The sequence below is a fragment of the Sturnira hondurensis genome, unplaced genomic scaffold (genome assembly GCF_014824575.4).
Source record: "Sturnira hondurensis isolate 20B ecotype Veracruz unplaced genomic scaffold, ASM1482457v3 Scaffold0011378, whole genome shotgun sequence".
NCBI classification, from domain to species: Eukaryota; Metazoa; Chordata; class Mammalia; order Chiroptera; family Phyllostomidae; genus Sturnira; species Sturnira hondurensis.
The window spans coordinates 7,030,436-7,044,083 of NW_028084009.1; positions in this window are offsets into that span (position 1 = coordinate 7,030,436).

Genomic DNA, 13,648 nt, shown 5'->3' on the forward strand with positions numbered 1-13,648 from the left:
CGGTCCCTCCCTCCCTCCCTCCCTCCCTCCCTCGCTTCCTCTTTCTCTCTTTCTCTTTTCTTTTGAGTCAAGAACTGGAGACCCTTAGAGGTGGGGAATTGGAACCAGAGACCCAGCTAATGAGCCAAGTGGAATCCAGTATTCTGAGTGGGTTTCATCACATTGAAAACCCAAGAGCCTCTTGTTGTAATTGAACTCATTTTAGAGGATTTTGACTTTGATGAGCCGATAGAGCTGGGGACTGATTCATTCTTAGGATGTGCCGCGTCCCCGGGGGGCTGCCGGTGTTCACGGGAGGGAGGCCCGATGGGGCCTGGAATCCCCTAGCCCCTGGGCGCTGAGGACCCGGAGGCCCGGGGGTGGCAGCCCCAGGAGTGAGCCCCAGAGGTGGCCTTGTTTCTGGGATCTGGGTGGGGTCCAGGAGGCAAGTCTGTGGAGTTCTGGGCAGGACCTGGGACCAGATTTGCAGGGCTCCTGGTTTGAAAGTACTGAGGACATCACGATGCAACAAGGCATTAAACCAAACACAGGCCCCGTGGGGCGTGAGACCGCCTGCCTGCCCAGCTGGCAGGACTGTGGGCCCCAGCAGAAGGCGCTGACGAGCCTGGAGACCTGGCTTTGCTGCCAAACCCCCAAGGGGGGACCAGCCCCAAATGGAGCCTCAGTTTCCTCCTTGACTAAATGCGTGTGATGAGACCGGCTGCATCCGAGATCAGCTCGAAGGAAACAATGGTTTGCAGCCTACATTTTTAAGTCCTGAACTCCCTCCCTCAAGGTATAAGATAGAGTCTTCAAGTCTTCAAAGTTCGCCTTGAACTAGTCATTAACTCCTATTTTTATCAAAAGTTTCTCACGGAAGCACATCTTTGAACTTAGAGTGTTCCTTAAAGTAATAGAATTTGATTTATAGAAATTGTCGGGGTAATTACTTTGTCTCCCTCCCGGAAGACATGTATTCTCTAAATCCCAAAGTTCTTTTATGTGAATCTTAAGTATCTCAATTCTTAGGCGAAATCAAGTTACCTGTTATTCAGACCATTATAGGTCCACGGGGGTCCTTCCGGCACTGAATATGCAATTTCTCTTTTCTTTGCTGGCAGGAGTGCTCCCGATTGTCCAGATCTGAGGGGTTTTCAGGGCAGGGAGATTGTGAGAAGGAGTCACTGTCAGGGACCGGAATGAATGAAGGCCACCGCCCTCTGCCAGCCACGGCTCATTCATCCCCCAGAACAATGCAGCGCAAGTGACAAGCGGTGGGGGCAGAAACGGGAGAGGCAGAGGCATGAACGATTCATGTCAGAGAGAAGGAGTCTCACGGGGTGGGGAGGTGTCTAATGAACATGAACTTGACGCCTCCACTCTCTTCCTTCCTCTTCCCCTCTTCCTTTCCTCCCCTTCCCCGTCTTCCTCCTCCACGAAGCTACTTTATGTCAATTCCCATTGATGTGCGTGACAGTCGGCGGGGGGGCGGGTGTGGGCGCATTTCTGTAAGGCATTCAGACCTTTCTCTGAGGCTTCTGTTCTGCTTGAAGGGTGCTCCCCTCGGTACCTTACCGACGTCTCCACTTCCTCCTCCACTGCGGCGACTCTCAGGACAGACGCCCCTTTTTTAATCCTGGTGTTGGATGTGCACCAGCCCCCCAAAGAGGATGCAGGTGGCATTCTCAGGTGATTGAAAGTTACAACTACAAGGACGTCAGGCACAGGGAAGTCTGGCCCCCGTCCCTGGCCCCGACCCCGCGCTCCAGGTCACCGTGTTTACGGCTCTCTGGTCTGCCCCTTCCCTGCCCCACGGTGGAAACACGGCAGACACAAACCCTTAGCTCTGCTCCTCTGTACGCCTTACACAGAAGTCAGCACACGACAAACACGGTGGGATTTTTTCCCCCGATAACCACTTTTTAACCAAATGCGTGGGTTTTTTTCCTCAAACAACTGAAGTGTGTCGTTTTCCTCCACCAGTTCCCCAACTCTGTGACGCCAGCCGGGGGTCCGACAATTTGATTCGATTCTGACCCTCTGTCCAGAGTGAGCATCAGACCCCACGAGGTAAGGGCTCAGGTCCTCCCGGGCTGCTGCCACTGTGGACACCACCACAAGCTGTGTGTCCCTGTGCCCCGTGCCTGCCCACCTGACCTAAGAACTGAGTGGCTTGCACACCCCTGCCCCCACTGGGCTTCATAGCTCGTGAGAATGACTCACAGACCCCAGGGACCTTCTCTGCCTAGGGCGGCAGCTTTGCTATAGTGGGTACAACTAAGGAACACCCAAAGGAAGGGGCGCAGAGGGCAGGTGACGGGGGGAGGGGCGTCCGGGGCACAGGTGGGCTCCTCAGCGGTCTGGGTAATCACCAGTCCAGAAATTCCCAGGCCCTATTACAGTTTGTTTTTGAATCAAGGTGTCATCACTGACTAAATCACTGGCTTCTGGTGATCGAACTCAATCTCCAGCCCCTCTCCCCTCCTTGGGAGTCAAAGCCAGGGGCTCTGGATGTTCCAACCCTTTCACCTTGACTTGGTCTTTCTGACATCAGCCCCCATCCTGAAGATACACAGGGGCCCCAGCCTGCATCGTCTCATTAGCACACAAAAGACAGTAATTCCGGGAGGTTTGGGATGCTCTATACCAGAAACTGGGGACAAAGACCCAATATGGATTTTTTATTAAAACGTAAACCCACACTTTTTGTCTTGTTTTTTAGCTTGATACAGAAGATGAGTATAACATGGTTCACTCAGCTGGTCCCCACTGATGGCCAATTGGGTTGCTGTCAATATCTCGTTATGACAAATAACATGCTGAATAACCTCACAGTGGTCACCTCACGCACATGTGGGTCTACCTGTGGAATAGATTCCCAGTGAGACTGCTGGGTTATATATCGTCAGATTCATTATCTCCATCTCCAGACAAGTGACCTAGGTGAGGCTCAAAAGAGGAAGAGATTTTCCCAAAGTGACACAGCTGATAAGGAGGTAGGAATGGTCACAGCTCCTGGAGGAGACAGGGATGGGATGGGAGATGCTGTGGGGGACAGTGAGGTAAGGACGTTCTGCGAGTCGGACGTTATGACAGACAGAAGTGGGGTGAGGGCTGGTGTGGAGGGGGGTGGGAGCCCGGGAGCGGCCTCCGTGTTCCTGGAGGTGACTGGCTCCTTGTTGGGGTGTTGACAGCACTGAGAAGGAGCCGTGAGACCAACACGTGGGTTTCTTCTTGCTCCCTATTGAGGGAAGGCCCTTCTGGGGTTTGCTGGTTGAGGGCAACGGCCCCCATCTCATAAACATAGCGTTTGTACCTTTCTACCGAGACCAGAATCTTCTCCTCATTGAGAATGAAGTGGACAAGGTCCAGATGCATGTATGCTGGGCCCTTGGGGGTGTCTTGGAAAACCCGTTCTTTGAAAACTTGGCCCCCCACTCCGTGTTGACCTCTGTGGCAAAGTTAACCTCCCAGGACCCCACTGCTCTGGTCAGAGCTGGTTGGACCGGGGCTGGATGGTGAGCAAGCTGTTGCCAGGAGTTAGAAGTGGACGGTCAGAGTGAGCTGGCCAGATGGAGAGTCGAGGGAGCTGGAGGTGACAAAGCTCGGGGTCGGGGGAGGGGGGACTCTCCTGCCTTGCATGTTGAACATTGAGGAGTATGGTGCTGCACAGAGGGACAAGGAAGCGACACCCCTAGAAGAGAGACAAGACAGCAGGGGGCCCGGTTTAGGGGACGTTTTTTCTCTGGTCTAACTTCCAAGGGCTGGCTTGCTTTCCATGGGGATTTCATGCAATAATGCATTTTCCTCTCCAGTAATGCCAAATCCCCCCAGTTCCTGAAGCTCATGTAATGGGGTAAAAATTCTCATGTGAACACCCTTCTCTAACTTACCAAAGAGAATCCAGTGATGACCAGGTTTCATTGCTTCAAGTCCAAGGAGAACGAGAGAGCTTTGTCCTCGGCTGCTCCTGTGCAAGTCCTGGCTCTGCTGTGATTGGGCCAGCCTGGGTCACATGTACATCCCTGAGCCAATCACAGGGCCAGGAGGATACAGGGCACGCTTGGGCCTGGGCTCTGAGGCTCCCTCAGCTCTTGGGCTAAAAGAAGTTTCCCGTGCTCTTCCCAGACGAAGGGAAACATGGGGATGATGGGCAGCTAAATCCATAGGGGCCAATTGAAGGTGCCTAGTAACCCAAGGCCCTTGATTGAGACATCATACCTGTCTTAAATGAAGTGCCTTAAATGCTTCTTCCAAGAGAAACCTCGGTTTTTACCCATCTCCAGCCTGTCAATCTGAGACGCACCTTGACAAGCTTATCCAGAGGCATCTTGTCCGGCACATGTCTCCCCAGCATCACACGTAGAAATGACCGGGGGACACCTTCATTTCTCTCCGTGCCCTGCGGCCCAGGACACAGTCCAACCTCATACGGAGGCGAAAATAAGCCTTCTTTTAAAGACTGTCTTCTTGGAAACCACCTCCCAAATTGCAACGCAACGCTAAGTCTGAGGCCAGTGAGTGGATGTGAAACGTCCAGACGGGGACCCCAGAAAACCGCCCCCCATAACCCTACCCTAGTCACACTGGGGGCTGGGGGCTCTGAAGTCTCAAAGCTGAACCTTCCAAATCTCCAGTCTCCATGCGCTTAGTTGCTTGGGTCAGAAACAAGGGGGAAAACACTTTGCATCGTTAACTGATTTGCTTTGGGGTGGAGGAGCTCCAATGATGGGCGCAGGTCAGCAATAAGAACACACCGATAAACATGGGAGCTGTTGCTGAACCTTCTCCCAACGTACGGAACCACAAAGGGACGTCATGACTCTCGCTTAGACCTCATGTGGCAAAGGGTGACAGGATTTTACTGCAGAGGCCCCGAGCTCTCTTTGAAGCAGGGTGAGTGGCTGGGTGCAAGCCCCTGCTCTGACAGACAGGCATTGCTGCTAGACAGATGGGTGTAATTGCCACCCGAGGTGGGGGTATGTGGGGGGAGAGGATTAAAGTGTTCTCAGGGAAGGAAGGGGCTGTGAGCGGTGGTGACATTGGAAACGAGACTGGCTCATGAGGAAGCTTCTGGACATGGGAATTCCTGAGCCCAGATGGTGGGAAAACCCTAAGAGAATGCTGGGACTGGGGGCTCTGCAGCTGGGCTGCAGCTGTGGCCCCGGAACCGGAGCCAACCCCAGGTGGTGCCACCTGGTGCGGCGAGCACATTTTTCCCAGCCCCGGCAGGGAGGCCCGGGCGCCTCTCACTTCAGTCTTGGGGACCGTGGAAGACAGCAGAAAGAGAACCTCCATCAGGAGGATTAGGGAGATAGGCTTTCAGCCCGGAAGCCTCCCAGGGGCTCAGGGTGAATTACCAAAAAGGCCTGGAACAGCTGAATCTGAGCTGTTTTTGTAACGATGCTCTAATTGCATCAGTCTCCGACATCACACTTTCTGCACCTGCAGCGTTGTGCTGTGAATACTTGGTGATGGGGACTCCATAAATCTAGAGTTTGTAATTGTTCTGACAGGGATGGGTGGGGCCTTCTTTTCAAGTTATCTACGAAAAAGCAAATTAAGAGCGTGACCCCGACTGCCCAGGCCATGCCTGACCTCCTCACAGGAATCGACTGCGTGACCCCACTGAGCATCCGTTACGATGTCACAACGTAGTACAGTGGTTCCCTCCAGTTCTTCTCCTGGCCCACCAGAGTCCTGCAGGGGACACTTTTGGGGTGTCTATGTGCCCAAAGTCCTATGCTAAGTTCCACACAGCAGCCTACAGAGTCCCTGGTCACAACGGTTTCCTTTACGGCGCATGGAGTACATTTTCTCCCACAGCGAAGAGGGGCAGAGTGAAAGGCTCATGTCTTGAGTGAGGTGGCCCATGCCCCGGCCCCCACGTTGCCACCCGCTGCCCTGGGTGGCTCCTCAGTCTCTTTGAGCCTCCATTTACGTACCTGTGAAATGGGGACAATAATGACTCCCACGGCCTCTGCCAACACTCTACACCAGCGGGCCCGGTGTGTGAGCAGATCACCTGGAGGTGGGTCCAGGGCCCCCTGGCAGCCTTCTGAGGGGTCACAAAACACCCCAGGCTAGCAACACCCAGCTACTCACTCATGAGTTCCTGGCTCACAGAACTGCGAAGACAGTAAGTGCTTCTTGTGGTAAGCAGAATAATTCCGCTGATGACAGCATTGACCCCCAGGGTCTTTCTGGGGGTGAAATGAGTGCGTGCAGAGGAGGTTCTGGGTACGGTCTCCCCCCCAGACAGTAAGTGCCCACGAGCAGTGGGCGTGGCACAGTTTACGATGATGCGAGAAAGGAAAGGCTGTGAGAGGTAAATGCTGATGGAGCAAGTAAAGTACAGGAGGCCTAGTTCTATTTGTATTTCAGGAAAATGGTAAATAAAATTGGGGGGTAAGTACGGCCCATGCGATAGTCCAGATGCATTATGCTGGAAAAGAATTCATTGTTTATCTGAAAATCAGATTCCACGCGTGTCCTATACTTTCTCTGGTAATCCCAGAGAAAGGGGGTTCAGTTCCTCGAATTCCAACAGCTCTCTCTCTCTATCAGGAGCGGTCTGTCCTTTATTCCCTAACTGGAAAGGAAAAACGAATAAACTTGTTTTAGCAGTGACCGAAACTGCACCATCACAGAGGGACCGTCGTCCTCGTCTGTGCCAGGGGAAGGGTGCGCTGCCAGGAGCCCCGCGGGGACAGCTCTGTCGAAAGGACTGAAGGACTTGAAAAGGCTTCCTGAGCTTTGCAGAGTGGCAGGAGCCAGGGGGACGAGAGACGGCCCAAATGAGACCCGAGCCACTGGGGACGAACAGGACTGGGGCTTCCCCCCTACAGGCCTCAGAGCAATTGTGGTGGCCGGTGAGGGGAGGCGACAATTAGGGTCTCACTTTAGAAAGAGCACTTAGGTCCCCCACTGGAGGTGTGGGGTGGGGGAGGTCAGATAGAGCCCAGCAGACCCTGGGGAGCGGGGACAACAGCCCAGCCAGGCAAGGGGTGGTGGCGGCTGGAGCTACTGCTGGTCAGTGGGGCCCCCAGCGCGGCCCCCTCATTCGTAGGCTAAACTCTGCTCCGGAGAGATTTATGGCTGGGCGATGTCTCCCTCCAGGCCTTCATGGGGAGGCCTGGCCGCCGGACGCGGGCGCACATGGAATGTAGATCTACTCCCAGAAAGCTCTGAAGACTTTCAGCTGAGCTGCTGGGCAGCACCCCGAGTTCCTTTGTCACAGATGGTGTCACGGGACAGCCATAATGACAGCAGGCTGTTTGCTATCTGATGGGGTGTCTGGGCGTCCCGGCAGATGGCCTGGAACCCTGTCCTGTGGCACCCTGTCCTCTGGACCCGGTCACATGGGCGCGTCGTGCAGAAGACACGAGAATGAAGCTCTTCTGGGAGTGTCCTCGGGAGGTGACGGCAGTACATCTGCTCTGAGTTGGGCCCAGTTGTCACTGAGCCAGGTGCGAGCTGCCCGGAGCTGCTCAGAGAAACAGCCTTGGGTGACCAAGGACATTGCGTGCAGAGCGCTGGCGGGCCCGGAAAGCAGAGGTGCCCAGGAAGAAGGCGTGGAGGCTGAACTTGAACTTGGGACCTTTGCGCTCAGAGTCTTAGCCTGGTCACCGTTTCTTTGGACCAGGGATCCCAACCAGGCACCTCTGGCGTTCTGAGCCACGTCACTGTTTGCAGTGGGGTTAGGGTGTTCTGGGACACTAAGCAGCCCCCAGTGGTGACAGCCAAGGATGTCCCTGGACATTGCCAGATGTGCCTTGGGGTACAAAATCGGCCCTGGATGATCCAAAACCTCTGCTTTGAAGAAGAGGCGAGGACGACCTCCGAACGCCGCCCCCTTCCTCCAACCCAAGCCCCGCACCAAACTCATCCTCAGGCCAGACCTGCCGAAGTCATCCCCTGGATCACCTGGCTGAGGTTTCGTGCATCAGATTTTTCTACCGTGAAGTCATTCCTTGTTTTCCTCGATCCGCCCACCCGTCCTCTCAGAAAGGGGGTCCCAGCAGCGCTGTCTGCATTTTAGGGCGGGGCGGGGCACCGCCTCCCTGAGGCCGGGGACGCCCAAACTGCTTGGAATTTTTCCTGGGAGATTTGTCTCCTTTGTCCAGTTCATTTATTTGTTCACTCATTTACTTAATCAGTACGGTCTCGTGGATATTTACTTTCAGTTTGGGTTATAATCCAATACTGTGTTATTTATTTTGTTCGCAATTGTTCCAGCTTTGACCATTGGGCGAATTCATTTGGCCCCCGGATTTTTTGCTTTGACGTGACTCCATCATGGAGGCTGAGTATTGTTATTGTTACTGTTGGGGAGCATTTTCTTTCTTTCCGTCACCATGAGATGACCCAGGTTCTCACATATTCCCGCCCAGAATAAGCTGCTTGTCCAAGGTGCCCGGGTGCCTTCCAGCGGACAAAGTACCAGAACCCAGGCCCGGGTTCTGGGCGTGCTCCTTGCTCCTGGGTGCTGTTGCTTCTCGCTGTCTGTGGACAGAGGAAGGACAAGGATGTGGGTCGTCTGACCTGTCCACGTCGCGGCAGACGTCTGCCCCGGGACCTCCTGTATCTGCGTGAACGTCAGCATGAGCGCCTGCTCCGGCTGTGACGCGTCACCTCCTGGACCACTTTGGCCTCCACTCCTCGCTCATCCCACCCTAATGGACACCCCTGCGGCCCAGGGGGCGCTGGCCTCCCCTGCTGCAAGGCCTGGGCCTTACGGGAGGTCAGCGAGTGCTAACACTGCATGGACACCTGTTTAAAACAAACTCGGACAAGCAGCGAGCCCACCCTGTCCTGGTTTCCAACGTGAACGCAGCTGTCTTCTCCCAGCGGGCCCTAAAACACACTCTGGAAGGAACGTTTACCTTTTGGGGGATTACGTTGTCATCTAAACAAATGTGTCAGAAGCAAAAAAAAAAGAAACCAGAAAACCAGACCCCCAAATTTAATGTAGTGTGTTCTCGTCCTCTTCTCCCCTCCCCAAAGATCTTCGGCCAGCAGGCCCTGTGAACGGGGGCACTGCTGAATGCACCTGAAAAGCCCTGGGCCTGTGTGTTGGCGGGCCACCAGAGAGACACCCAGCTCTTAAACATGTCAGTGAATATAGGTGACTCAATGAAGGGTGATGTCAGAGCTGCCTCGGTTCCTTTTTTCATGGGGACCTCTCCCTGCAGGCTGCCCTCGTAAGCAATGATGCTGTGAACAGATTCTCTGGGCGAGGTCCCTGTTTTACGGCTGTGCTGCCCTGAGTGGATCAAAGCAGATAATATCGTAAAAGTGGAATCCACCCACCCACCCACCCATCATTCATCCACGTATCCATTCATCCATTCATCCATCCAACAATCTCTGAGTACCTTGATGATACAAAGCCCTTAGAAATAAGCAGGGATCCTTCTAGAAGTCCTTACCTAACCGTGGTGGGAAAAGTTAATCAAATGAATACCCACATTTCCACCCAGAGGCGACGGGGGCCCAGGGGACAGTGGGGGGCACCTGATCCCCCAGTGAGTGGGAGACAGGGGCAGAGGACAGGGGGCGGGGGAGAAGCATGTCGGGTGGTGTTTGTGTGCCGGCTGGTTGGATTTGAAGGAAACTCTGGTACAGGCCTCACCAAGCGAAGCTAAGCTTTCAGAGTGGGAGAGAAGCAAAGGAAAACGGCCTCCTCTCCCCTGAAACTGCGGCAGCATCTTGGTCCCCAGGGCTCGGGCTAGTCTGAGCTTGCTCTGCCTGAAGGAGCGCGGCGGCCGCGTCACTGCACTTTCCCGGAAACCCTTCTATGGGAAGAGCTGCACCTTCCTCTCCGGTGGGAGCTGCTAGACCACCTGGGTGGTAACATCGGTCCTGGGTCGTCAAAGGAATTCAAGGTTGGCTGTACTATAGGAATCTGGGCGATTAATAATTTGTTTCCAGGGGCAGATGGGGGGCTCTGAGACTTTCCACGGCGGTGAGACTTCTCTGTCACCCTCCCAGAGCACACCTCCTCTGCATCCCCCTCTGTCCCACTGGCTTCTGACAGTTGTATTTTCTATTCCATGACGGTTCAGAGATTCTGGGGTCTCCATGGGTCCCCCACTCCTTTGCTCTTTTGGGGGGTTGGCCTCCCCTGATAGTGTCACTGGTCATTTCTTGAGTCACTTGAGCTGATTTTCTTTATTTTGTCTTCTTTCCCCCCATTTCTGGCAGCTTACTGGACCCGTCGGCATCCCTGCCTCCTGGTAGGTGTGTGTGACACACGCCCAGGTGACGTTACCTGCTGAAGCATCTCCCTGCTTTGTCAAATCAAACCCACAGGGAGCTGGCCTCATCGAATTCATAGAAACCCCAGGATCCTGGCTTCTCTTGGAGAGTCTGGGCACCCTCTGCATCGGTGGGCAGGGGGCTCCTTGTGACAGCTGACCCAGCCAGGGGGGTCTTTCCTACCTTTAAAACCTGTGCAGACCTCCGTGCAGGCCTAGGGAGCCCCCCACCGCCCCCAGTGCCCTTCAGGGCACAGCCATGAGTTTTGGCGAAGGCAAGAATAAGGGACCCGGCTGTTTCTTGCCCCTCTGAGTGGTGGCCTGAGATTCTCACTGGTGACTGAGTCCTCAGAGCCCCTCAGCGCAGAAGGGTAACTTCCCCTGCTCTGTGTGGCCCACGGGCTCTGGCCTGGGCCGGCAGCCGCTGCCGACATATCGATGTGGGTAGCAGTGATTTGTCTCCGTGCCCGGCTCCCTGGGGCTGAGGAAGACACCAGGACTCAGGGGCCAGCCCCAGGTCATGCGGCCTGGGACCTGGGCCCCAGCGGGGCCAGGCCTGAGCTCACCTGCTCCGCGAGCCAGCAGCTCCTCTGTCAAATTCTGTCTTCGAGGAGCAGAGGCCGCGGGGACCTGGGTCCTGTCCCAGGTGGGGTTCGCACCTGCTCCCCTCTGCCTGGACCGCTCCTCCCCAGCCCTCTCCTGGCCAGCCCCCTCCTGTTGCAGCCCAGACATCCTTCCCCCGCCCTTGGGCCTTTTGTTTTGCTTTTTAAATGAATGGAATTTTTAAAATTAAAAAGCGAAATCAGATCTAGGCCTTTTGTGATGAAAACCATTTCCCCCTCAATTAAGTATAATTACACAAAGGCCTTGTATTTCCTGGGAAGGCTGAGATTGGCCATAAACAGCCCGGGCTTTGGCTTCCGTTACTCCCTCACGCCCGGCCCATCACGGGCCTGAGGTTCCTGGAGCCTGGGAGGTGGGCCTCTGGGGCGACCCTGCCTACCCCCTGCATGCTCACCTGTCTGCTGTGTTGGGTCTCCTCTCAGGGGGTGGTCACCCCAGGAGCTGAGCCACCCCCAGTGGTCCTGGCGCCTTGGAGGAGTTGGATGGATGAAGCAAAGGAGGCAGGTGAGAGGACCCTGACAGGCGTGAGGCCATGGTCTTCCAAGCTTCCGCACCCCAGCTCTACCGCCCCTGCCTGGACGACCCTGGGCAGTGGGCCAGATGGAGCCCGGAAAAAAACGGACGGGACCGGCTGCCTTGCCCCAGGGCTGACGCGAGGGTTCACAGGGGTAATGACCATGCCCAGGGCATGGCAAGAGCTCAGGAAGTAACTATTTTTAATGTCCCCAGTGTTATTATTATTCACAGCACATGTGGGGAAGAAGGAAGGAGGCCTCGGGGACCCCCATTGTCACGGGTTTATCTCCCGGCAGCAGGGCCTCGGGGGTGGATCCGAGACAGCCACAGGGACCGTTGCCAAAGGGCTCCTGGGATCCAGGAAGGCAGAGGGGAAACGTTGCCCCGGGCTTTTTGACCTCTGCCGGCCTCCCCCACCCCACGGGGCTGCCGTGGAAGTTGGGGCGGGCGGTGGGCGGCTGCAGGGTCCCGGTCACACTTCCTCGGCTCGGCCGCCCATTGTCCCTGGGACGGATGCAGCGCTCCCTCTCTCCATTGCCCTCTCCCCTCTGTCTCTCTGTGTCCTCACCTGCTCGCAGGCGGCAGGGCCCGCCCTCCAAGAAACCCAGGGCTGGGACAGAATGCCGGCGGTCTTCTCCGGGAGGGAGGTGACCCTTGGGGGCTTGCGGCCACTCTGGGAAAATCCAGAGAACCCCGAGTCTGGGGTTCCAACATGGCACAGCCTCAGGACTCCAGAGGGGACCCCATCTGGGCACTCCCCACTGCCACATCCGGATATGGCTGGGGCCGGGGGCGAGGGTGTCACGGGCGTGTTTCATGCTGACCGGCCAAGGGCAGGCGTGTGCCCCGGCCGGTCCTCAGAGGGAAGGAAGGAAGCAGTAACGGAGCCTGGCTGTGCCCAGCCTGCATTCACACACGGCAGCCCAGCACTTCCCTGTCCCCGAGGGCCACCCCCTCCCGTCCTGGGAGGAGGCAGGGCAGTCGTGTCAGACATGGTCTCAATCAAATGCCACCACATTTGAGTCTTAGCTGCTGTGTGGCCTTGGCCCATCCCTGGACCTCCATGAGCCTCTGTTCCCTCACGGGGGACCACCTGGAGCCTGGAGCTTGCTGGGAGGGCCACTAGGGACAAAACAAGGCAGGGCTTCGGAGACTCCCTGGCCACAGCGATGGTCTAAGGTGGTAGCTATTCCGCCCTCATTGTAAAAATCAAACAGAGGCCTGGAGTTGTGGCCTGGGCCTGAGAGGCACTCTCTCGGTGGTGGCCAGGGAGTGTGGCCACAGGGGCAGCAGCACAGCGCCCAGCTCCGGGTCCCAGGCTCTAGCAGGAAGGCGCTGGTAAAAATTAGTGGGCTCCCTGGCGGCCTCCCCCCGCCTTCACCTGCCCCTGCCGGGGTGTGCGGCTGCCATTCTGTGTCCCCTGAGAGGGGCCTGGCTGCCCCTCTCCTGTCCACGGGCAACATCGTCCAGACTGTACAGAGAAAGAAGGCCCTCGCTGGCCTGTGTGACAGGCTCACTGTTACATCCCCCAAACCCAGCCCTCAGCAGGAGCCCATCCAGCTTGAGGAAGGAAGGAAAGAAGGAAGGCAGGCAGGAAGGAAGGTCGGTCACATGTCAATGCCACTCTGTCCTTCCCTGTAGGGAGAAGGCCTCATGGAAACATGCTCTCTTTGACTCTCTCACTGAGGCTCCCATTTTAAAAAGGGGTTAAACACTAATGAACAGAATCCTGGACTCTCAGCTTGGCAGCAGGAAGGCACACGCAGGTGCAGTTTGTCACGAAGACAGACTCTGGGGGCGTTCATCTCTTACGGCGCGAGCATCATTTGAATGAACACAGCAGCCGTCGCTACATAAACAGCTGAGGACTTTCCAGGGCCAGGCAGGCCCCGGACGCTGCCTGACCACTCCCTCCTTGGCCTCGAAACTTGGACGAGCACGGTTTGCTCAGAGCCTGGGGCTGGGAGGCCCCATTCGGGACGGGTGAAAAACGTCATCTCTCCCACTCCCTTCAGAGCCGACTGTGAAAGTTTTAAACCTTGAACTCTTTCTTTAGCATTATAAAATAGTGTATGTTGATGACCGTGTGAAAACAAATTAATGGTGATGGAAGGAACTACAATGGGAAAAAAAGTGTTTCTGACTCCTTCACCCCGGGTGCCACCCCTGCTTGAACTCTGCCGCGTGTGGCCCCGGGCGTACGCACACCTTGTTTTGTGTCGACCTCAGTGGGGCCTCAGGTGTGCTGGTCTGCACCGGCTTTCCCACGG